Source organism: Gorilla gorilla, chromosome 14 (assembly GCF_029281585.2).
Source record: "Gorilla gorilla gorilla isolate KB3781 chromosome 14, NHGRI_mGorGor1-v2.1_pri, whole genome shotgun sequence".
In the NCBI taxonomy this organism is placed as follows: Eukaryota; Metazoa; Chordata; class Mammalia; order Primates; family Hominidae; genus Gorilla; species Gorilla gorilla.
In genome coordinates this window covers 82536448-82560810 of record NC_073238.2, presented here as the reverse complement: position 1 = coordinate 82560810, position 24363 = coordinate 82536448, and the positions used below count along the sequence as shown (strand labels likewise).

Genomic DNA, 24363 nt, shown 5'->3' with positions numbered 1-24363 from the left:
CCATGTAATTGTGTGGTTTTGAGTGAGTTTCTTAATCTTGAGTTCTAATTTGATTGCACTGTGGTCTGAGAGACTGTTATGATTTCTGTTCTTTTGCATTTGCTGAGGAGTGTTTTACTTCCACGTATGTGGTCAATTTTAGAATAAGTGTGATGTGGTGCTGAAAAGAATGTATATTCTGTTGATTTGGGGAGGAGAGTTCTGTAGATGTCTGTTAGGTCCACTTGGTCCAGAACTGAGTTCAAGTCCTGAATATCCTTGTTAATTTTCTGTGTTGTTGATATGTCTAATATTGATGGTTAGTTTCATAGTTACTAATCTCATCTCTGTACTTGTATAAGTCTCTTCAGATTTTCTGTTTCTTCGTGAGTTTTTTCCCAGTAGTTTCTGTCTTTCTGGAAATACGTCCCTTCCATTTATGTTTCATTGTTGTTGTCGATGTAGAGTGATTATAATATTGCCTTCTGTAATCCCTTCTGTTTCTCTAATGTCAGTAGTGATACTCCTTTTGTTACTAATTTTGGTAATTTGACATTTCTCTGCTGTTTTCTTGTTAGTTTAGCCAAAATTTTGTTAATTTTGTTGATCTTGACAAAAAATGGTCATTGGGCTTTGTTGATTTTCTCTATTGTTATTCAATTCTCTATTTCATGTATTTATACTATCATCTTTAATATCTTCTTCCTTCTGATTTTTTAGGTTCATTTTGCTCTACATGTCCAGACTCTTAAAGAAAAAGAATTATACATATGGTCATACACATGAAATCTTTCCTCTTATTTTTATGTAGAAATTTACAGACACATATTTTCCTCCTATGAGTGCTACAGCTGTAACCTTTAAGTTTTGGTATGCTGTGTCACATTCTCAATCATCACAAATCCTAAATTTCTTTTTGTTATTGATTTATATTTCCATTATATTTGGTCACAAAATATAGTCGTATAATTTCAAATCTTTTAAATTCATTAGCCGTGTTTTATGGCCTACCATATCTTGTCTCTTGGAGACCATTCAATGATAGCTTCAGAAGAGTATATATTGTATTTGGGTAGAGCATTCTATACATGACTGTCAGTAAAGTATTAAAAACAGTATTAAAAGTGGTACATTGAAATCTTCACTATTATTCCTAAGTTGAATATTTCTTCCTGGAATTCAATCAATTATTGCATTATGTTTTTTGAAACCCTGTTTTTAGGTGAATATATGTTCAATATGTTTATAGTTATTAAATTTTCCTGATGAATTAACCATTTAATCATTATACAGTGTCTCTGTTTATCTTTAATAACATTTTTAAGTCTGTCATTTCAGATCATGTTACAGCCATTTCAGCTTTCTTATGGTTACACTTTGAGTGATATATCTTTTTTCACACTTTTATTCTCCATGTATTTGAAACTACAAAGTGACAATATATAGTTGCATTATCTTTTTTATCCAGTCTGGCAATCTTTTTTGATTAAATTGTTTTCTCCATTCACATTTTATGTTGTAATTGATTTATTTGCATTTGTCATTTTACTATTTGCTTCTAATATGTCACGGCTTTTTTCGTTCCTCCATTTCTTCTTTACTGATTTTTTTGCCTGAGTATTTTATGATGACATATTTTATTTCTTTAATTTTTTTAACTATATTTTTAGTTTTTTTATTAGTAGTTATTATAGGGCTTAACATATAAAGCACTTCTTCAGAATTAGCTAAAGATTTATACTAACTCAATTCCACAAAAGACATAGATGTTTTACTTTATATATCTCTATTTTCTTTTCCACCCTTTTTTGAAAACTTTGTCATACATATTACATATATGCATCATAATCCCCAAAATTTAATGTTGTAGTTATTACTTTATATAATTTTAGGAATTTTAAAGACACTGAGAGATGGAAGAACAAACATACTATTAGATTTTGTCCTATTAATTTTTTTCAACTCTATTGTCAAATATGTTACATTTTTATTGTCATAAGCTCAATGATTTATTGATATATATATAGGTTTACATGATTGCTTTTTATGTTAGTTAAAGAAGAAAAAATACAAAATATGCATTTATATATTTAATTTTGCCCTGAAGAACAGACTTTCATTCTGAAGAAATTCCCGAACAATTTCTTATAAGGTTGTCTTCTTGCAACAAATTATCTCAGTTTTTATCTGGGAATATCTTTATTTCCCATTCATTTTTGAAAGACAACTTTTGCTGGTGTAATATTATTGGTTGATTTTTATGTTTGCTTTATTTTCTCTTAGTCCTCTGTTTAATTATTTTCTCACTTGCTCAGGTCTCCATTGTTTGCGATGATATTAATGAAATAGCTGTTGATCTTATTGAAGTTACCTTGTGCGTAAGTCATTTTTTCTTGTTGTTTTCAAGAATTTCTCCTTGTTTTTTTGACATTATTTTACGTGATGTCTTTGGGTGTTGATCTCTTTTGTGTTGATCCTACTGCTAGTTTATTGTGCTTCTTGAATGTGTAGATTGATTTTTTTCATACAGTTTAGAAGTTTTCAGTTATAATTTTCTTATTTTTTTCTATTTCTTTCTCCTCTCCTTCTGCTATGCCTATTACACATATATTGATGTGGTTAAAGTGTTACACATTTTGTTGAGGCTTTGTTCATTATATTTATTTCTCTCTTCTTGCTGTTATTCAGATTGCATAATAGTTTTTGATCTATATTCAACTTAGCAAATTTTTGACTCCTGCCAGATTGCAGGTACAGTTGAGCCGACTAGGTAATTTTTTAATAAAATTATTATACTTTTCAATTACAGAACTTCCAGTTCTTTAAAAATAACTTTTTTTGATGTTCTCTGCTTGATGAGACATTGCCAGAAATTCCTTTACTTCCTTTACTTCTTTATTTTTCCTTTTTTTTACTTCTTTAAACATGATTTTTCTTTAGTTACTGAACATAGTTATAATAGCTGCTTTGAAGTATTTGTGTAAGTCCAGCACCTATGCCCTCTCACAAGCATCTTCTGTTGCTTGAGGTATTTTTTGTTGTGGTGGTGGTGGTGATTTGTTATTGTTTTTGTTTGTTTATTGGTTTTTTCCTGTTTATGGCTCACACTTTCTTATTTCTTTGCATATCCATATATTTTTCCTGAAATCTGTACATTTTAGATAATATATTTTAATACTTCTAGATACTGATTTTCATACCTTCAAACTTTATTGTTAATGTTTAAAAATGCATTTCCTTCGTAATTTAACTGGTTTATTTTAGAGAAGGCATTTTTTCCCCTGCAGTGTGAAACATCTGATGTTGCTTCTCCGAGGATAGCGTTGAACATGTGCACAGTTGCCCTGAGATGACTTGTTAGCAGGGCTCTCTTTGACTTTATTTTTCTCTGATTTCTCTGTTAAGCCATCTTTTTCCACTGGTCTTACACACAGCTGTTAGGCTCCACTAATTTCCAGCTTATTGTTCTATTTTTTATCAATGCACTGGGGTATAAATTTCTCCACAGTCTGACCCAATTAAAGTCATACTACTTTTCAGGAATAATTTTTGAGAATAATCTTTAAAGTTTGCTTTGACCCCAGAAGGTCTCTTCTTAGGAATACATTTCCCTGGTTCTGTTTGGTAAACTAACAAGGCTACAGTTTAGCTTATTGCTATCATGAAACTACCCATATTTTCTTATGTCCATCTCACAAAAATATCCATTGTTTTTGATATCATCTTAAGGCATAAACTTCCTAACACTCCTCTTCAAATAAAGTCAATACATTTCAAGAAGGCTTCCGAGCTTTCAATTCTTATGGCCTTTCTCTTATTGGAAAAATCTCCAAGCCACTGCTCCTAGACAGGGGGCAGGCATAGTGGCCTAGCTTTCTTGAAGTGACATTCCTGTTTCATGAGTAGGGTGCTGAGCAGGGGAGATATTCTCTGGTAGTATTGCCTTTCTCTCCCTACGTTGAACTCTACGTTAATGAACAAGTTTGGTAAGAAAATTATTGCTCCAGTTCTCTTGGACTGTCATGCCTGGCACAGAAATTCTTACATACCAGGGAGGCTAAGTGAAAAAAGAGATCATCATACCTCTCAGCTGCACTATCCTGGAATTTAGCCTTTGCCATGTGAACTGCAGCAGATAATAAATGTTTGATGTCTGCCCCTTCCAGGAAGACACTGTAGCCCTTGACTTAGAGCTCAGGGCAGAAATATCTTCATCTTCTTGGCTGTATTCACTTGAAGTTGACCATCTTTCATGCAGAGCTAGGCAATGGGAAGTGAGTTGCAGCTCAATAACACAAGTTCCAATTAACTTATTTTCAGTACATTTTCTTGAATAAATACTTTTTTGTTTGGTGTATACACTAAGGAAAGTTTTCAGAGAGTTTTACTGCTTGGTTTTATCTTTGTCTTTATAATATTAACAGTTGTGGTCATGTCACTGGAGACCAGGTTCATAGTACTCCTCATTCTGCCATGCAGGAAATCTTTCTAGGGTTTATTTTAGTGTGCTAAGATAATGCTCAAAGGTAAGGGCTAATGACCAGCAAACCCACCTTTCTTCATTGTTCTTTTACTGTATTATTAGATCTAGTTAAAATTAAGTTCATAATATTTAAGTAATCTGTATAAAGCACTTTATACTACAAATTGAATTTCCATAGTGACATTATCTATTTTACATTATGACTCTCAATTTCTAGATGAAGGAACTGAGGCCCAGGTAAGTTTTATGAGTTTCTCATAATCATTCACCAGTAGTAGTTGGTCAGAAACTTCCATGAGATTCCTTCATTCCTCCAGTGCCAATGGCAGTGAATATGTCACAGAGCCAGTACTAGGGTTGGGCAAGACAAGTGAATGAGGCATTTGCTTTGGGCACAACATTTAATGATGTACTTTAAACAGGAGGTACATGAGAGTCCTTTAAAAAAATGGGGTGTTAAATTCAATTATCAATGTAAATACTTAATGTAATATTTTTAAAAGTAAAAATCAATAAACGTATCCATGATGAACAAATATCAAAATTTTAAGTGAAGATGCATTCTTTTTTTATTATTATGATTTTACTTTAAGTTCTGGGATATTTGTGAAGAAGGTGCAGGTTTGTTACATAGGTATACATGTGCCATGGTGGTTTGCTGTACCTATCAACCCGTCATCCAGGTTTTAAGCACCACATGCATTAGGTGTTTGTCCTAATGCTCTCCCTCCCCTTGCACCCCACACCCTGACAGGCCCCGGTGTGTGCTGTCCCCCGTCCCTGTGTCTATGTGTTTTCATCGTTCAACTCCCTCTTGTGAGTAAGAACTTGTGGGGTTTGGTTTTCTGTTCCTGTGTTAGTTTGCTGAGAATGATGGTCTCTAGCTTCATCTATGTCGCTGCAAGGATAGGATCTCATTCTTTTTTTATGGCTGCATAGTATTCCATGGTGTATATTTACCACATTTTCTTTATCTCGCCTATCATTGATGAGCATTTGGGTTGGTTCCATGTCTTTGCAATTGTAATAGTGTGGCAATAAACACACAGAAGACACATCTGTTTTTCCTTTTGCCCCAGGCTACTGTTATGTTTCTTCATGGCCAGTGGATGTGCGGATTAACACTTGGACTCTAGAGTTGCAAAGCTTAGACACCAATTCTGGCATGTATTCCTGGTATAGTAGGCACATCACTTCACATCTATAAGTCTAAATTTTTTCATCTATAAAATGTTTGTAACATTAATACCTACTTGATAAGGTTTATGACAGAATTAAAGAGACAAAGTGTGGGGCATGTGTTTTGGCAATTTATAAACATTCAATACATGCATATAGTTTTAGCTGTTATTTATGGTTATATTTAAATATGGCTATATGTAAAATATATAAATATATGTATACATGCAAACACACTCATTCACACAATCTCCATGAAAACATGAAAATCCAACAGCGAAGGAGTGTGTATTCAATCTACTGCAGTTAGGAGAAGAACACCTTTACATAATCTTGGAAATGTTTCAAAATAAAAAAAGGTTAGGAAAAAGTGTTTACTGGGTTTTAGATTCAAGAGTGGATGATTTTAAGGAGAGTCTTAGAGGGGAAAACAATTATTTGAGATGGTCAGAATTTGGCATAATATCTTTGGATTGGAGATAAAGGAGAGGAGAGGGCCTCAAACTCAGTCTTGGTGAGCACATGTATCTGACAGGTAAGCTGTTTGTTGTTTTACTTGTCTTCTAGAAATAGTTATTTCCTGGAGCAAGTTGATAAGTTATTTCTAATTATTAGCATTGTTTAACACAGAGCCGGAAAATACTTTGTGGTCTACATTTTTATCTCACACGATACATGTATTTACACACATACATTTATGTGCGTGTGTATGTATAGTATATTATACACACACAAATAAGAAATAGATCAACTTTTCAGTTGCACCATAAAGTAATTTGCATAGTTACTAAAATCCCTGCTGTTCTAGGTTAATTGAAAATCACCATCCTATTGCTAGGGACTCTGTTGACAACCACTACTCCAGTCTTCTGTGGACTGGATTTCCACAGATTCAGCAACTCCAGTGCCTAGCTAGTGCTGACTCTTTAGATAGGATGACATTTATCATACCTTGTTAATTTTAACCAAATTTCAGCTCACTATAATCTATGATAACTGAGATATATTCTTTAAGTTAATAAAGAAATGTGTATCCAAAACTTAGCAAAAAACAACTGGCCATGCTGGAAACACAGGTTAGTTTACAGAGTCACTAATGATTGTTTATGATTATGCTTTTTCTAGTTAGTGAGTGTATTTTCAGAAAGCTACTACTTAAGTGAAATTTGATTGTGTTATTGGAATGTATTAATTAAATTATCATCACTTAAGTATTTTTTGTCTTTTAAAAATACTGGCAGCCATCTGACTGAAATAGAAGGCAAGGGACACTGTGGTCCAAGCCCAAGCATGGACCCAGGAGATCATGTTTCAGTACCTCGAAGAGCTTATTTTCAACAGGAACTAATATGCATCTTGTTGCTGTTCAGCTGTAGAATTATAGGGTTAAAATATATTATGAGTTTTGGTATTCTATGCTTTGCAATAATGATTTTCATTCTAAAATTGTTTATTGTTACGTTATTAAAACTACAGGAAAATGAAGCAAATAAGTTCAATTAAAATTTACTAAACAGTTCTTTTTTGTTTTTATGGTTAACCCGAAAGGCATGGAAAAGATTACAAAAGTTCTTACATTACTGTGCCTTTCTTTTAAAGTTGCAATTCATACCATGCCCATAATTGGTAACTACAGGTACGTGGAGGTACATAAATTTTTACCAAATCACGTAATATAGAAAAAGTAAGAAACAGATATCTCAACATGACTAAAAGAAAAAGCACTTAAAGTAAGCCAGGTAAAATGTCCTTTTAGTTTTGCCTTTTCTGTTTGTGGTCATGCTGAGAATAGTGATACTATATTGACAACAGGAAAAGCACAAATATAAAAATTTCTAGAAGACAGATGAATTTATTATTCTGTTATTCCTAGATAACAATTATCAAAACATGCAGGTACACTCAATTATCAGTTTTCATAATTGATAGAGGTGTTTCATAGACCAATGTCCTTTCCTAATGAAATACTAAATAATAAAAACTAATTGTGTTCAACCTAGAAAGTAATTCTTAATTATCAAAAGGAAGGTACTCTCTGTGCAATTGTGATGTTTACTAATAGTATATTGCTTTATATTTGTATACTCTACAATTGTATATTCATATTTCTGTAGGTTGAAAAAACAAAGTTATTTTATTCTTATGTTAAACTAATGAGAATACATAGCAATATTGAAGAACAAAGTGTGAATAAAACAAAAAAAGAAGTAAGGAGAAAATCTGTGCAAGAGAAAAGGAAATGTCAATAGGCAAATAAAATTTACTCTAGAATCTTACTTACAATTTCTTACCCACTGTTATTGTTAATTCTATAGACCAAACCTCTTCTACAGTGTCAAAATTTGACACTTTGTAAAGATTGTAACTCAATAACCTATTTATGAACTCCTGAATCTGTATGGTGTTTCTTCTGACAACCACCTATTCCATTTGATTTCTGGCCTTCTGACTTAATTCAAACCTATTCCTGGTTTTATTGAGATTTCTGTCCTATTTTCATGCTCATATGTGCACCAGGCTTTTAACTTATTACAGCTTCCCCCAAATCCCACCTTCATCTGTTTGCTGACTGTTCACGATTCTGACTCTTTTTGCCTCATGGACAAAACCCAATGGAAATATCATTTTAATATATGATAACTATTTAAAGGTTTGCTTTCTCATAACTATCTTTAGCTAATATGAATAAAATTTCATATATAAATGATCATATCTTTAAGAATGTACATGTCATTATTTGACATTATGAGTCCAAATTCCTAAATTATGCACAAGGTATCCATTCACTTAAATATATATAGTCACTATTACTATGTGGATTTACTGAAATGTAGTTTGTAGTCTAAAATTTGGATAAAATTTAGCTTTTAGAAAAATGTATAGATCCTTTCAAACTTTTAAAACCTTACAGTGGGTATTACTATTTATCTCATCTGCCTCAGTAAAGAATAGTGAGAAATAAAAATAAGATCCTCAGCCCCCCAACAGACTGAACAGACCCTCCTCTTCATCAAGGGGTATCAGAATGCAAAACAAAGCATTCTGAGATTCACCAAGACAATGAAAAGTTATAGGCTGTCTTGAATAAAAGTTATAAGATGTTGGAGCTAAACCAATAATGGCCCTCAGGAAATACAAATTTTTCTGGTTAGATTGGAAGGCAAAAGCAAGCTGGTAGGGCCTTTAAAGCTGGGCTTTATCCTATTGTAATGGAGATCTTACTTAAATGTAAAAAGTAGGTAGTGGTATGAAAACAGAACGGGATTCAAGTGGAAAGCAGAATTGAACAGAAAGAATTTAAAAGGAAATTTTAACAGATTACTGAAAATGAAAGAATGAATTTTACACAAGCCTATTTTAGGGAATACAAAGTTCATATTTCAGAATGTGGCAAAGCACATAGATACCCTATGACTTCATTTATTTGACCCAGCAACAAAAAATGAAAAGAAAAAAAAATGAAGAGTGATTGCTAGAGCTAAGAATGGGGAAAATAACTAAATACAAAGAGATAGCAGGGGAACTTTTGGGGGTAATGGGAAAATCCTACAACTTGAGTTTGACAGAAATGTCAAACTTCATAGAACTATACATCTTAAAAGAGTAAGTCTTACTGTATATAAATTATGCATTAATAGATCTTACTTTTAAAATTATAAAAGAAAGGATAGTGACTAGATATTGAACCCTGAGTAATGATTTGCATGCCGAAATGTTTAAGGATAAGTTATACTGATATCTGCATCATAGCTTAAAATGCATTGAAAGGGTAAAATGATTTGACAGAGGGCTGGAGGATAAAGACATGACAGATAGACATGTAATAAAGCAAACATAGCATAATGTCAGTTGTTTAGAACTTTTTCCAAATTTTCTTTTTATTTTTTTCTGAGACAGTCTCACTCTGTCACCCAGGCTGGTATCAAACTCCTGACCTCAAGTGATCCACCCACCTCAGCCTCCCAAAATGTTGGAATTACATGCATGAACCATCGCGCCTGGTCCCTAAAATTTTCTTTACATCTGAAAATTCTCATAACAAAATAACAAGAAAAATTATAGAGACACACTCATGACTGCACACATACATAATTTGTGCATGCATGCAAGAAAAGGTTTCAAAGTACAACATCATCACACACCAAAGTATTGACAGCGTTCACTCCTATGTAGTCTGTACACTGGATTGATAATAGATGGGAAATCGGTGGTACTTTGACTTTTTTCCCTATAAAACTTCGGATTGTTTAATTTAACTATAAAACTAATTTTTATTAATTTTAATTATAGTACAATAAAGTAAATGAAGATGATATTTCCTAATTTTGTAAGTATATTGGAAGTTGTAGGCTGGAGAAACAGAGACCTTCAAGCATGTGAATAAAATCTGAGAGAGTTTTAAGACATATCCTAATGGATTAACAGAGAATTAAAGGTGTATTAACATAGGTCTCTGTGAGAGGAGTCACAATCAAGCTCTTGAGCTCTCTCTTTAATTGTCCCAAACTCACCTTCAAAACTGTTTTATTGACACCTCCACATTGATAAGATTTTGCTTGCTCATGAATAGAACTATCATTGGAAGCAGATAAGTGCATGGTTGTGGCTTTCTCCCCCATCTTCAAAGTTGTTCTCTATGACTGAATCAGTAAGATGACTGTTAACCCTCCATGGCTTTTTTCCTCACTTAAATATTCTGTTATACCATGATGCCAAATCCCAGTTTGGAATGCCATTTATCTGTATTAATAAATCAGGACACGAGTGTGGAAGGAACTATGAAGATCATTACAAAAATTTCAGTGCAAATTTTGGCATCAGCCTAAAATACTCATCAAAGCTTAACAATTTGCATGGGAGTGTTGGAACCAGGCCCAGAAATAATAAGATTGATGTCTAATAAGTTTAGCTCTGTGTTCCCACCCAAATCTCATCTTGAATTGGAATCCCCACTTGTAGAGGGAGGGAAGTGATTGGATCATGGCAACAGTTTCCCCCATGCTGTTCTCCTGATAATGAGCTAGTTCTTACGAGATCTGATGGTTTTATAAACATCTGACATTTCCCGTTTGCACTTCTCTCTTCTGCCACCACGTGAAGAAGATTCTTGCTTACCCTTCACCTTCAGCCATAATTGTAGGTTTTCTGAGGCCTCCCCAGCCATGTGGAGCTATGAGTCAATTAAACCTCTTTCCTTTATAAATTACCCAGTGTTGGGTATTTCTTTATAGCAATGTGAAAATAGACAAATACAATACTTTTAAAAAATCAATTATGTTTAACGCTTGCTAAGATATCTATTAAGAAGTAGAGATAACTCCGCCAATGCAAGAGTCATATCCCTGGCATCTCTGGCTTTACTACATGAAATAGCACCTCAATACCAATGAGTTGTGTTAATTTCAAAACATATATTAAGAATCATTATTGTTGTTCAACTTTGGGTAGTTACTTAGTATGTTATATTGATAAATTCATCAAATTTAAAAGATTAGACTGAGGTAACAATAGGCAGGGCTAGCCTGACCAAAAGGACAAATTAAAGGTAAAACTTATTTTGGTCTTATTTCACTTAGATATCAAAGCGTGTAGGTGTGTGGAGGAATGGGGGGTTAGTTCTTGACATCTGATTGCTCTATGAAGTCTTCCCAAATCTGTATTAGAAAAGAACTGAGCTAGCATTAAGGCTGAGTTCTAAGGCCAGATGAAAGATGGAAAAAACAAATACTGAAACTCATAATAGTGATATATTTTTTAACAACAAAGTATGAGTTGGATTAAGATCATCCATCATGGTTTTTGAACTTAAAGAAAATTCATGCTATGGATATGCCCTAGGTAAACTCTCCCCATCCCCATCCATCTTCCATCCCCATCTCATGTCAACCTCTTCATGTTTTTCTAAGATCTGGCCACATCGATCTTTTTATAAATTTTAAAGCATACAACATTTTCTCCTGTTTCAGGATCATACCTGTGTTTGTTTTGTTTTGTTTTAGATCTTAGTCTGTCAGGCATTTGAACCAGGGTGACTTCATCTTGAATAGGGGGAGGGGTAAAAATGAGGCTGAGACCTGCTGAGATGCATTTCCAGGAGGCTAGGCTTTGTTAGTCACAAGTTAAGACAGGAGGTCAGCAGGACTGGTTTCAAAAGATATAGGTCACAAAGACCACACTGATGAAACAAGATGAGCCGGGCACGTTGGTTCATTCCTGTAATCCCACAACTTTGAGAGGCTGAGACGGGTGGATTATTTGAGGTCAGGAGTTCGAGACCAGCCTGGTCAACATGGTGAAACCCCGTCTCTACTAAAAATACAAAAATTAGCTGGGCGGTAGTGGTGCGGGCTTGTAGTCTCAGTTATTCGGGAGGCTGAGGCGGGAGAATTACTTGAGCCTGGGAGGCGGAGTTTGCGCAGTGAGCTGAGATCATGCCCTTGCACTCCAGTCTGGATGAAAGAGTAAGACCCTGTATAAAAAAAAAAAACCTGGATGTGGTAAAGAAGCTAGGCAAAACCCACCGAAAACCAACATGGCAATGAAAGCAACCTCTGGCAGTCTTCACTGTTCATTAAACGCTAATTATAATGCATTTGCATGCTAAAAGCCACCCCCACCAGCACCATGATAGTTTCCAAATGCCATGGCAATGTCTGGAAGTTCTCCTATATGGTCTAAAAGGGGAGGTATCCTCAGTTCTGGGAACTCCCCACCCGTTTTTAAAGGGAGTTGTCAGAACTGAAGGTCTCTCCTTTTTAGACCACACAGGTAACTTTTAAAATTTTTAACTTTTTAAATCCATCCGTTGTTTAGCATATGACCAACAAAAAACCATAAAAATGGACAACTAACAGCCCTCGAAACTGCTGTGCCTATGCAGTAGCCATTCTTTTGTTTCTTTACTTCTTTAATAATCTTGATTTCATTTTACTCTGTCGACTCACCCTGAGTTCTTTCTTGTGCAATATTGAAGAACCCTGTCTTGTGGTCTGCATTGAGACCCCTTTCAGGTAAAAGTCTATGATCATTTTTGAAAGAAAGCTTCCCTAAACTTTAGTATGATTTAGGTTCCCTTTAATATGTTCTCTTATGTCATGTTTTCTTCAAAGCACCTACCTTAATGTGTAATTATATATTTTTATATATTCAGTTGTTAACCAAATTTCTCTCAACTGGCTCTAAATTCCAGAAAACTATGCACATGACTGCTGTGTTCACTATCACTCCATCATTAACTCACACAATGCTAACTACATTGTAAGGACACAATAGATGTCTGTTCGATGACTTAATGTTCTGTTGTTTATGTAAATGTCATTTCATTCTTGGAAATAGATATTGCTTTGTTTCCTCTGTAGCCCCCAGAATTCCCAGCACAGTGTTCTGCATATTACTTTTAACATGTGAAAATTGGTGAAATTTTCAAAATATTAGCAAATCATATTTATTGAGCCCATACTAGGTGATTGGTATTGGGTTAATCATTATATTTGTGAATCTCAGTTTTATTTTCTGTGAAGTTAAAATGATGTGCTAGATAATATCAAAGTTTTTAGGCACTGCTATTCTTGGCTTTTAAAATACTCTGCTTGCCTATCAATGTCAGTTCTATTAATTTAGGGAGGAAAAAGGTGTTTTTTTGCAGTACCTTCCTAAAACAAACCTGCTCAATAGTTCAAGGCGATCTCAATTTTTCCACAGAAGTCTGCAACAAATTCTCAAATCTGACAGAAAAGTACCTACATAATATTGAGAATATAATTTTGATACTGATGATATATGTATCTTTTGATAGACTTTCTAGAGCTTTGTTAAAATTAAAATTAGTAGACTGATACTTGTATATCGGAAGATTTCTAAGGTAGCCAAAACAGGCTTCTCATGAAACAGGAAAGGCATTCTGATTGACAAGCTCATGTTTTCTCTAAAAGTACTTGTCTCATACCAATTTTCTGCCAGTTGGAATATTGCATGATGGTACTGGGCTATTATTTACACACCTGTTGTCACTCAAATTTTAATTTTATTCTTCATATTATTATTCCAAAATTAACCTAATAGAAAACACATAATATGATATGTTGAGGAATGATGACATATTATTCCCTCAGAGTAAAAGTTATACATCATTTCTAAAATGAGAGAAAGACAAAGTTAATAGAATATATTTTGACATATTTGATTCAAAGTTGAGTGTCTTCATATATCTGCATTCATGATGGCATTCTAAAGGAGAGAAAATAAAGTCTTACTTGAAAGCACAAACAAAAGATAAGAGAAACTGGCACATTAACATCTCAGAAAATTTCTGTTGGTAGTTTAATTGAAGATCGTGAAAGGAATCGTATACTGTTCCTGAAAGATACACTTTTATTTAAAAAATCTTGTATTTTTAGCACTCATTGGCACATGCAAGTTTAATTTCGTATATGTCAAATTTTTTCACATACTAAAAAATGTTGTATACACAAATCAACAAAAGATTTAAAATATAAAATCAAATGTTATATTTGTACAATGTGTCTATATCAATATGTATTCATACATATGACTCAAGATATTATCTCAAACTTAGAACCAAGCCGTAGGTCAGAAAAACTAAATTTTAGTACCATTTCAACATGAGATATTTGGCTGCTTGGGTTGATTTTGCTGATTTGGCCAACTGGGATTGTATTAATCTGTTTTAAACTGCCATAAAAAAATTCCTGAGGCTGGGTAATGATGTATTTGGCTCATGGTTCTGCAGGCAGTACAAGAAACATAGTAATGGCATAGCATAGTGATGGTATCTGCTCCTGACAAGGGCATCAGGAAGCTTTCAATCATGGCAGAAGATGAAGTGGGAGCAGGCGTATCACATGGTGAGAGAGGGAGCAACAGAGAGAGGAGGGAGGTGCCACACTCTTTTAAACATCCAGATTTAATGTGAACGCAGAATGAGAACTCACTCATTACCATGAGGGCGACACCAAGCCATTCATGAGGGGTCCACCCCTATGACCCAAACATCCCCTACCAGGTCCCACCTTCAACACTGGGGATCATGTCTCAACGTGAGATTTGAAGGAGACACACACCCAAACCATATCATGGATAAAATGTCCTTCTTCTATTATTATATTTTAGTTTCTTTATATACAGGATATGATATGAAAATTTATATCTGAAAATACATGAGTTATTTTATTTCTTACAACATATGAACAACCTCTTAATATAATTAACAAATATTTTTGGCTCCTACTTATGCTTATTATACATAATTAATGTTTCATTTTTCTTTGGTGGAGATTAGACATGGAAGGTTGTGAACCTAGTAATAGAGGAGAAATACATGAGGATTTTATGAAAAGTCTTCCCCACAGAATCTCCTTTATAAGGCCTAAGATTCCTGGTATTGCTGTGTTCCCATGCTTGAGGGCATGGCAAAGAGAGTGGCAAGGGATAGAATAGCTGGGAAGCGGGCAGAGGAAGGGCTCAATTATCTGAGGCTGATGTTTTCAAGCATGCCTAGCTCTGTTTACTCCTTTTCAAACTAAATTATATATTGATAACAAGAGAAATGATTATACAATGTTTTCAGATAACCAGTAAAATGGCCCTCTTCCTCTGAGATCACAGTTGCCAGAGCACTTACATTTCTCCTACTTTTCAAACTTGTCCAAATGTTCTTCAGAGTATAGTCTTACCTGCATAATAGACAATTTCTACAAGGTCAACCTCTATTTCCTAAAGATACATTCATATGTGGAGTTCACCAGGATTTGGACAGTTGAAGAATCTCTCAGGTAGGCAGAAAGCAAGGGAAGATTGATCAATACCTGAATGTTCCTTGCTATCATATTTGATAGGAAACAAAATCTTTTCAGCTTAATCTGTTTCCGAAAATGCTGAATTTCTATTTCATTGAGGTGAAAGACTATGTAAATGTAAGCACAATCTTACTTAGAGATGAGAGAAAGCCCTTATGTTGGGTAAGCTCTAGAAAGAAGGAAGTAGTGTGTATAGAGGAACATATTTTGAGGATGAAAGTATTTGGCTTCAGCTTTCCAAACTGGAGCATAGCTTTTAAATGTCTGACATTAAAATCTACACGTATCTGGTGCTGGGAGCACAGGAGAGAAAGGTCACATTTGTGTTGTCCTTGTTCTATTACAAGGGACTCCTGAAGTATGACAAAGGAGTGAGACCCAATAGAAATCTGGATAGAAACCTGGCTCTTTTATTGTTGTTCTCATTTTATGATAGAAGGTTTAGTTCCCTCTTGCCTTTGAAAGCAGACAGCAAGGTAGGTTGATGGGACTTTTCTCATGCATCACACCTACATCACTAAACATTAGAATGCAACTTGATTTTGTTGGGTCAATTCTTAAGTGAATGATACTCAGAAGACCCAGAGAAACAAACTAGAGGTAAGAAAACATATCCAGTTAAGAGTGCACCTGATCTTCACTCTGTTAGGGAAATCATGCATCTTACTCTATTACAGAGACTCTTAAAGGAGATTGTTATTATCTCTACCTCAAGAATACCTCAAGAATAACCCAGGTATTCAAGTTAAGTAGTTTATCGATGTACACACAACCACAGAGACAAGCTATGAGTCAATCCTAAGTCTTGATGTTTCTAAAAGCAAACTCCATTTTTAATAGTACACTGCCATTCAGGGGTGGCTAGATAATTTGCAGGAAATAATACAAATTGAAAATTGGGATATCTTATTCAAAAAGCAAAAATAGTGTTATTAAAATATTAAAACATAAAGGTTTTTTCTTTCATTGGCTCCTTCTTGACTCACTGTGATTTAATATTTTTCTAAGTAAGGTAAAATAAAAATTTATTTATTAGCTTGAATTAGCCATTTATTTTTATATTGTACAATACAATTTTAAAGGCAAATATAAAATACTTAACTTGTATGCAAAATTACCCAAAATATACAATTCATATTTCTTTCTTTTTTCCCCTTTTTAGTCAGGGCCTTGCTCTGTCTCCCAAGCCTGAGTATAGTGGTGTGATCATAGGTCACTGCAGCCTCACCTCACCTCTAACTCCTGGGCTCCAGCAATCTTTCTGCCTCAGCCTCCAGAGTAGCTGGGACCACAGACGTGTGCCACCACACCCAGTTAATTTTATTTATTCATTTATTTATTTATTTTGTAGAGACAGGTTCTCACTATGTTGCCTAGGCTGCTCAAATTCCTGGGCTCAAGTGATCCTCCCACCTTGGCCTTCCAAAATGTTGTGATTACAGGCATGAGATACTACACCCAGCCCATAATTAGTATTTCACAGCTCAAACACAACTATCTGCTTTATTGTTAACAAAACGGCAGAAATGCTGCACAACACTGGCTGAATTGTGCTTCTTGTAATTATGATACATGCATATTCTACCAACTCTCTCTACTTCAAACTTACTGATGATTAAGGAATGATTGAAAAAAGGGATTATGGATTTCCTCATCTTTCTCCTCCCATGTCATTGTTTTTAATATAAGTCATAGGCTATCCAAGGAAGTAGCACAAGTAAGAAAGAATATTGTAGAGTTGCCTGGTGATTCACATTTGGTAGAATGCTATCACTTTCTGTGTTTGGAATAAGTTATGATTTGAGTGGAAAATGTAGGCTTTCTTGTACTTTGTGCTGGCTTTGTGGCTTGCTCAAGTTCTAAACATTTTGAGTGCTTACAAAACTCTGTGCTTATGGGGTGTCACAAGTGCTATAGTTGAATGGGTTGGCAAGGAATGGCAGACACGGATGTTACATGGATCACCTCCTTTCATGCACATGATCCATTGCCTTTGTTCAGACAAAGACCCTTTCCAGAAATTAAGACGTTGGACTGAAATTCAATTAAGAAATTCAAAGCAGCAAAAACAGAGCATTAAATCAAGCACAGTACAACTGCAAAGGTCACACATTCGTGAAGCCAGCTCTATAGCTTTTTTTAGATTCTGAGCTGTGGGGCCATATAGGACAAGTAGAGCAACACTCTCTGAAATTAGCACATGACAACAGAGGACAGTGAACAAATTACATGTCAGTATACCTTCTTGCAGAGGGCATGGTAGCCAATTTGATGAAAGAAATTCATGCCCAGGAGGTCTAGCAAATAGGCCAAGTGGGATTGACTAGGTATTTGAGGAGGTTGACAGTGATGAAATAAAGTTAAGTAGACCCAGAAATTCAGCAACCATTTCTTAAATAACTGAATGCAGTAAAGGAATGTTATAATATTGATGGTCAGTAAGCAGAGTATGGGTATAAAGAAGTTATATAATTATGAGACCACCGATGTTAACCCCATTATAAATGAAATTTAAAGTAGAGAAGTAAGTGAAGTGTCACTTAAATCCAGTAAAGACAGGGAGTTAAGTCCCCCAGAGTGATTATAGTCCATGTGCTTCCAAGATAATGCAGGTAACACTGAAATAACTAAAGTGAATACTCAAAAAGCAAGTTGTTATTAATATGACACACATTATTATCAAAGCAGTTGAGAGTGGAAAAGATTGACTTCTCAGTAAAGTTTTCTCTGCCTAGTTTAAGTATATAAGTAAGCTATATTTGGTTTAAAAAACCGGAATTTTTTCCATATGTATACTATGGTTATAAAAATTTACATGAAAGAGTTAACACTACTAACTCTATAATATTTCTAGATATAAGAAAGGAAGACAACAATGTTGTAAAACAATTTCTATTCCCAGGTCTGACGAGTTTCGGAATGACATGTCCATATGTTCAACCGTTCCTCAAAGGCTGTAAGAGTCTGTGTGTGTGTATGCATGCACATATATAATTTCAGGAATTTGGCTTATATAAAAGTTAATGCAACACAGTTGTACTGATTAAGTCCACTCAGTATCTTCTAAAATGGTATATAGAATTCTTCTCTACATAAACAAAGCAGATGATATCATGATATGATTACATAAAAAAGAGGCAAATGTGAGGAAATAAATTCCATTTTGCCGTTAACTAAATATACTTAAAACTGTGCAGTGCAAAATATTGAAAGTAAGAGAAAAAGTCTAAATATTTAGGAGGTACTGCAAATTTGTGTTCCCTCAAAATTCATATGTTTAAATCCCAACCCACAATATAATGGTATCAGGAGGTGGGGCCTTTGGAAGGTGATTAGGTCATGAGCGTGGAGCCCTCATAGATAGAATTAGGGCCTTTACGAGAGAGACTCCAGAGAACTCCACTGCCCCCTCCAACATGTGAGGTTACAGCAAGAAGATGGCCATTGAAGTGGTCCCTCACCAGACACCAAATCTTTTGTCACCTTCATCTTGGACTTCTCAGTCTCCAGAACTGTGAGAAATAAATTTATGTTGTTTATAAGCTAGCCAGCCTATGGTATTCTGTTATAGTAGCCCAAATGAACTCAGACAAGAGGGTAAGAGGAATTACGAAGAAAGATTTAGAGGAAGTCATTGAAGAAGTGATCAAATGTGAGAGGAGGCATATAGCATAGAAGTGGTTCTGTCATTTTATTTTTCTGTTTTTATAAGTTGTGAACAATGAAAACGTATCAAATATTTCAGATAAATGACATCAAAATTATTTTGTTGCACATGAGAGCACATTTCAGGAGCAGAGGCAAAATTAAGCTGAAGGTAAGTTATGTTTATTTAGATATATTTAGGAAAAAGCCAATCAATTCAAGGGGAATTGAATAAATAAATAATTGTTGCTGGTTAATGCTAACATGTGGCTTTTCATAATGCTATATATAAATTTTCAACATCAGTGAGTATAAAAAAGTAAGTCAGCAAGAGTAATAGTATCCTTATTTTATGAAGGATGTATAGAAGAGATGATGCACAAATCAACAGGTCATATGGTCACAGGATCCTAGGGTTGTCACTTCACCAGCCAGATACCTCGGTGGCCAGTGTTGCCTTTGCCTAAGTTTTGCTCAGGCCCACTGGGCTCGTTAAGCCCAGTTGCTCTGACAGGTTGCACTTGGCTTGCGCTACCTGCCCAGATCCCATGCCTGCTAAGGGCGAGCCAGGCGTGGAGCGACTAGGGGTGCAAGAGCAAGTGAGTGTGGGGTCTGGTCACTGCTTACAGTCAAGTACACTGGCTGTGGCAGGGTGGGCGGCTCCAGGCACCAGCATGGGTGCCACCTCCCTTTGATGCTGTGGCTGGACCACGAATACAGCAAGCAGTTTCCATTGCAAGCACCAGGGAACGTGGTGGTGTCCAGAAACTTGGAGATGCCAGGAACTGCAGAGCCCCAAAGAGAGTGTCACAGCCCTGGCTTGGGGAGCTGCTAGGTCTGGGCTCCCCAAAGGGTCACAGCTCTTCTCTCTTTTCTTTCTCTCATCGCCTACAATGTGGCAAGTAAGGGGCCTGTTTCAGCCCTGTTTGTGTTACAGCACTTTCAGCCCTGCAATTTGGCGAGTCTTGAGTTCTTTTCCCACATCTAGGAAGAATGAAGTAAACAGACAAGTGAGATGATCCAGGTGAAAAGGTGCTTCATTGAACTGCAAAACAGCTCAGAGAAGACCTGCAGTGGGTCTTTTCCTCCCCGCACGCAGGTCATCCTAGTGAGTAGCTAGCTCCCAGCAGAGAGGAGACCCACAGTGGGCAGTTCCTCTGTGCAGGCAGGTTGTCCCATCATCTGCTTGAGTCTGGCTGAGTCTGGCATTTTTATGGACCTCAGAAGGGAGGAAGTGCATGCTGATTGGTCTATGGGCAGCCATGGGCACGCCCAGAAAAAGCACCGTAAGTTCTCACTCTGGTCCACAGAACTGGCAGCCTGGCCCGCAGGCCTCAGGCCCTTTCTGGCCTGAAGATGGGGTTTCACCAGGGACCTGTCCCTTTCTGCCCAGGAGCCTGTCTGCCTCCTGCCACCATTAACCTGCCATCCAATATGCCCATGGCACCTAGGCTGTTTGTGCCAAGGGGTGCCTGCAGACCCACACCAAGCTGCTCTCAGCACCCCCTTAGCCTCCCTCTCATGCTCATCAGTACCTAACGTCCAGAGGGGGCTGAGGTGGCAGAGAGCTGGCATGTCAGATCTTCTCTGAGTGTGCACACACCTGGTGGGTTGCAACAGCACCCAGGCTTGGCCTCAATTTGCTCTGAAATCGGAGCAAGCACCAAGAGCAGGAAGAGGCCAGGCAGCAGGATTAGGCACTTCTGATACTATGGGGGAAGGGAGGCTTCCTAGGCCCCCAAGAGTGCAGAGGTGAAGGGATTCCTGAGTCTGCAGCAGCAGCTGGGCAGCTGCAGCTGTGCCCAGGAGGCAAGGGCTCCTGCCTGCTCCCAGACCCCAATAGCATAGGGAGGCCTGGGTTCAGAGTCACGACTGGGTGGCTGCACCTGTGCCAGGGAGCCTGAAGCTTCCACCCTCCCAACTTGGTTGGGGGTGGGGCTTCCACCTGTTCCTGGCTCCTGCCAGCGCCGTGGAGCACGTAGCCCTGGCTGCACCTCCGCCACTGCAGCTGGCATCATGGCAGCGGCCACTTAAGAAGGGCTGCTGCTGCCATGAATATAATTAAAATCATCTCATTTTATATAATAGTATAAAAACGTATATGTGTGAACTAATATTGATGTGTATTTTTAAAATGTATTCACAGGGAAAGAAAAAATACTGGTCGAACGTCATGAATTACCACTTGCATTTCATTTGTTTCTGCTCAGGCAGTTTTTGGCAAATATACCAATAAACTTGTCTTCTAAACTACGTATAACTTTTAGTTCTATCGAGTTTCACAGTCACATTATGTAAAGCATTTCAAAAAATATCTGCCAGGGGCCTGCTCTGTACAAGTCACATGGTAGGGTGAAGATAAAGAAAAGATAAAAATTTCTCTATCACGAAGCTCCTAACAATTCATAGAGAAAAGACATTAGCTTTTCTAAAGCAATAGAACCATCAAAAATATCTCCAAGTTTACTAATTAAATGTTATGGTACTCTTTTAGTGTTCTCTGCTGTGCAACACACTACCAAATCTTAGAGGATTATAACACTAACTTTTAACTTAGTTTTGTGAGTCAGAAGTTTGAAATGAGTTTCACTGGGCTAAAGTCAAGGTTTCGTTAGGGCAGCATTCCTTCTGGAAGCTCTAAGAAATAATCCATTTCCTTGCCCTTTCCATCTTTCGAAGGTCACTAACATGCATGATCACTTTTTCATCTTCAAAACCAGCAACAGTGGGTCCAGTTCTCACATCACATTACTCTCACCTCCTCTTCTGTCTCCTTCTTCCACTTTACAGGTCCCTTTGTTTACATCCAGCCTACATAGATACTCTAAAATAATCTCCAAATTTTAAGGACAGCTGGGTAAGCAAATTTTTTCTTTTTTTTTCTTTTTCTTTTTTTTTTTTTCTTTTTGAGACAGTCTCGTTCTGTCGCCAGGTTAGGGTGCAGTTGCGCGATCTTGGCTCATCATAATCTCTGCCTCCCGTGTTCAAGCGATTCTCCTGCCTCAGCCTCCTCAGTAGCTGGGATTACAGGCGTCCGCCACCACGCCCAGCTAATTTTTGTATTTTTAGTAAAGATGGGGTTTCACTGTGTTAGCCAGGATGGTCTCGATCTCCTGACCTCGTGATCTGCCCCCCTCGGCCTCCCAAAGTACTGGGATTACAGTACTTTGTAATCCCAGTGGCGTGAGCCACTGTGCCAGGCTGGTAAGCAATTTTAATTCTATCTGCAATCCTATTTCTATTTGCCATGTAATGTAACATATTTACTGTTTCTGGGGATTAGGTTTGTACATCTTTGAGCATCAATATTCTGACTAATATAGGTACATCTGGTAAAATTTGAATACCCGAGGGGATAATGACTGAAGTTTGAAATAGTAGGGATTAACTATGTAAAAGATATGACAACTAAACTATGATCTTCTATGTGTGTAAAATTCAAAACAGCTACTATGTCAATTTTGAGGTTATCAGACAGCAAAATATCTTTAGTTCAAATTATTAATTCCTATAAAGTCAGGACTAGCAGTTGCTCCATAAATCATAAGTATAAATATTAAACATTATTACATATACATGTTTTTTACTCAGGTCACCAAACGTAAATTAATTAAATAGTTATTGGGAATCATAATTTCTGATGCAAGTTTTAAGTTCAGCACAAATTTGGCAGATATTTTGTAATTTGTTCTAACACAGGCTGTAAAATGGCACAAGATTTTATTATGATGCCACAATATAACTAAAAGCATATTCAGAAAAACACATGATTTAGTATGGTTTCAATTATTTTCAAGAAAATCCTACTGTTTTATTTTATATCATAATATTTTAATTCCTGAGATTGACAATGTTCAATGAAACTGTAGACTTCCAATTAATCCAAGTATACAATTATTTTTTAAAAATACGTTATTTCCTGAGCCAAGGAGGAATGCTGAATTTTATAAAGTGTCTCTACCTGTAGATGCATTGGAATCAGTAGCCATTTTTTCCCTCATTTTAATCTAGATGTTTGGTATCTCAGGGAGAAAAAATTAGCTCTTATTTCATGAACACCTCAACAGACCTCAAATCTAGATGAATGACACTATTACTTGGGTGGATAATCCGTTTTTCTATAGTGACAATCTGCCCTAATGTTTTAGTAGTGCTGCTTTCAAAATGTGATGTTAGATGCCCAAATATATGCTTTAGTCCCTGAAGTGACAGTTAAAGAAAGGTATCATGAATAAGTATTTAATGTGGAACAAATATTACATAAAAATGCAGTTATTCTTTTTTTTGTAAAATTAAATGGCATAAATTAATAAGGAGGTAATATTCTTAAAATAGTTATGATATATGATGATGATGTTTTTCATCTCTTTTTTCGTACCTGCATCTAGAGAGCCTTTGATGGGAATGTCTTTAATATAACAGATCTTGTTAATAAAAGGAGGGGGCAGCAGCATTGAGTTTTCATGTATCTTGTCAAACAACTGGTACATTTAGGGCAGTGGTCCTCAAACTTTTTGGCACCAGGTACTGGGTTTTGTGGAAGACAATTTTCCATGGACTGGGATGTGGGTGAAGGGATGGTTTCAGGATGACTCAAGTGCATTACATTTCTTGTGCACTTCATTCTTATTATTATTACATCATAATACTTAATGAAATAATTATACAACTCACCATAATGTAGAATCAGTGGGATCCCTGAGCTTGTCTTCCTGCAACTAGACAGTCCCATCTGAGGGTGGTGGGAGACAGTAACAGATCATCAGGCATTAGAGTCTCATAAGGAACGTGCAACCCAGATCCCTTGCAGCACAGTCCACATTAGGGTTCATGCTCCTGTGAGAATCTAATGCTGCAGCTGATTTAACAGGAGGTGGAACTCCAGCATTAATGCAAGCGATGGGGAGTGGCTGTAAATACAGAGGAAGCTTCCCTCGCCCATGCTCCTCTCTTCTCTTGATGAGTGGCCTGGTTCCTAGCAGGTCACAGACTGTCACTGGTCTGTGGCCCTGTGGCTTGATGACCCCTGAGTTAGGGAAACCCTGGCGCATTATATAATATTACATATTCTCAGTAAGCAGCTGATAACCTAAGAGGCTCCTTCCTATATAAATATGCTGTAAAATAGATATAATGACAGTAGTAAATACAATAGGATTTTAATTAAATTAATATAACAGATTATTGATGAATACATGAAAAAATAGTACTACATACCTCAAAACCCTTAGAGAAATTGTCCCAGCTGTTGGGCACTGAAGG

The 24363-nt window shown here is 36.3% G+C and overlaps 1 long non-coding RNA gene and 2 pseudogenes across 1 annotated transcript; all 3 read right to left on the bottom strand.

Moving 5' to 3' along the window:
- LOC109029349 (olfactory receptor 7E24-like) overlaps positions 1-2366 on the bottom strand; it is a 15148-nt pseudogene extending 12782 nt beyond the window's left edge.
- LOC115930417 (olfactory receptor 7E24-like) overlaps positions 1-11989 on the bottom strand; it is a 25641-nt pseudogene extending 13652 nt beyond the window's left edge.
- On the bottom strand, positions 11985-24363 carry LOC129526263 (uncharacterized). Its single transcript, XR_008670892.1, has 3 exons — positions 24319-24363; positions 23776-23833; positions 11985-12110 (listed from the first exon to the last, which is right to left on the bottom strand). It is a non-coding gene; the product is annotated as an uncharacterized lncRNA (long non-coding RNA).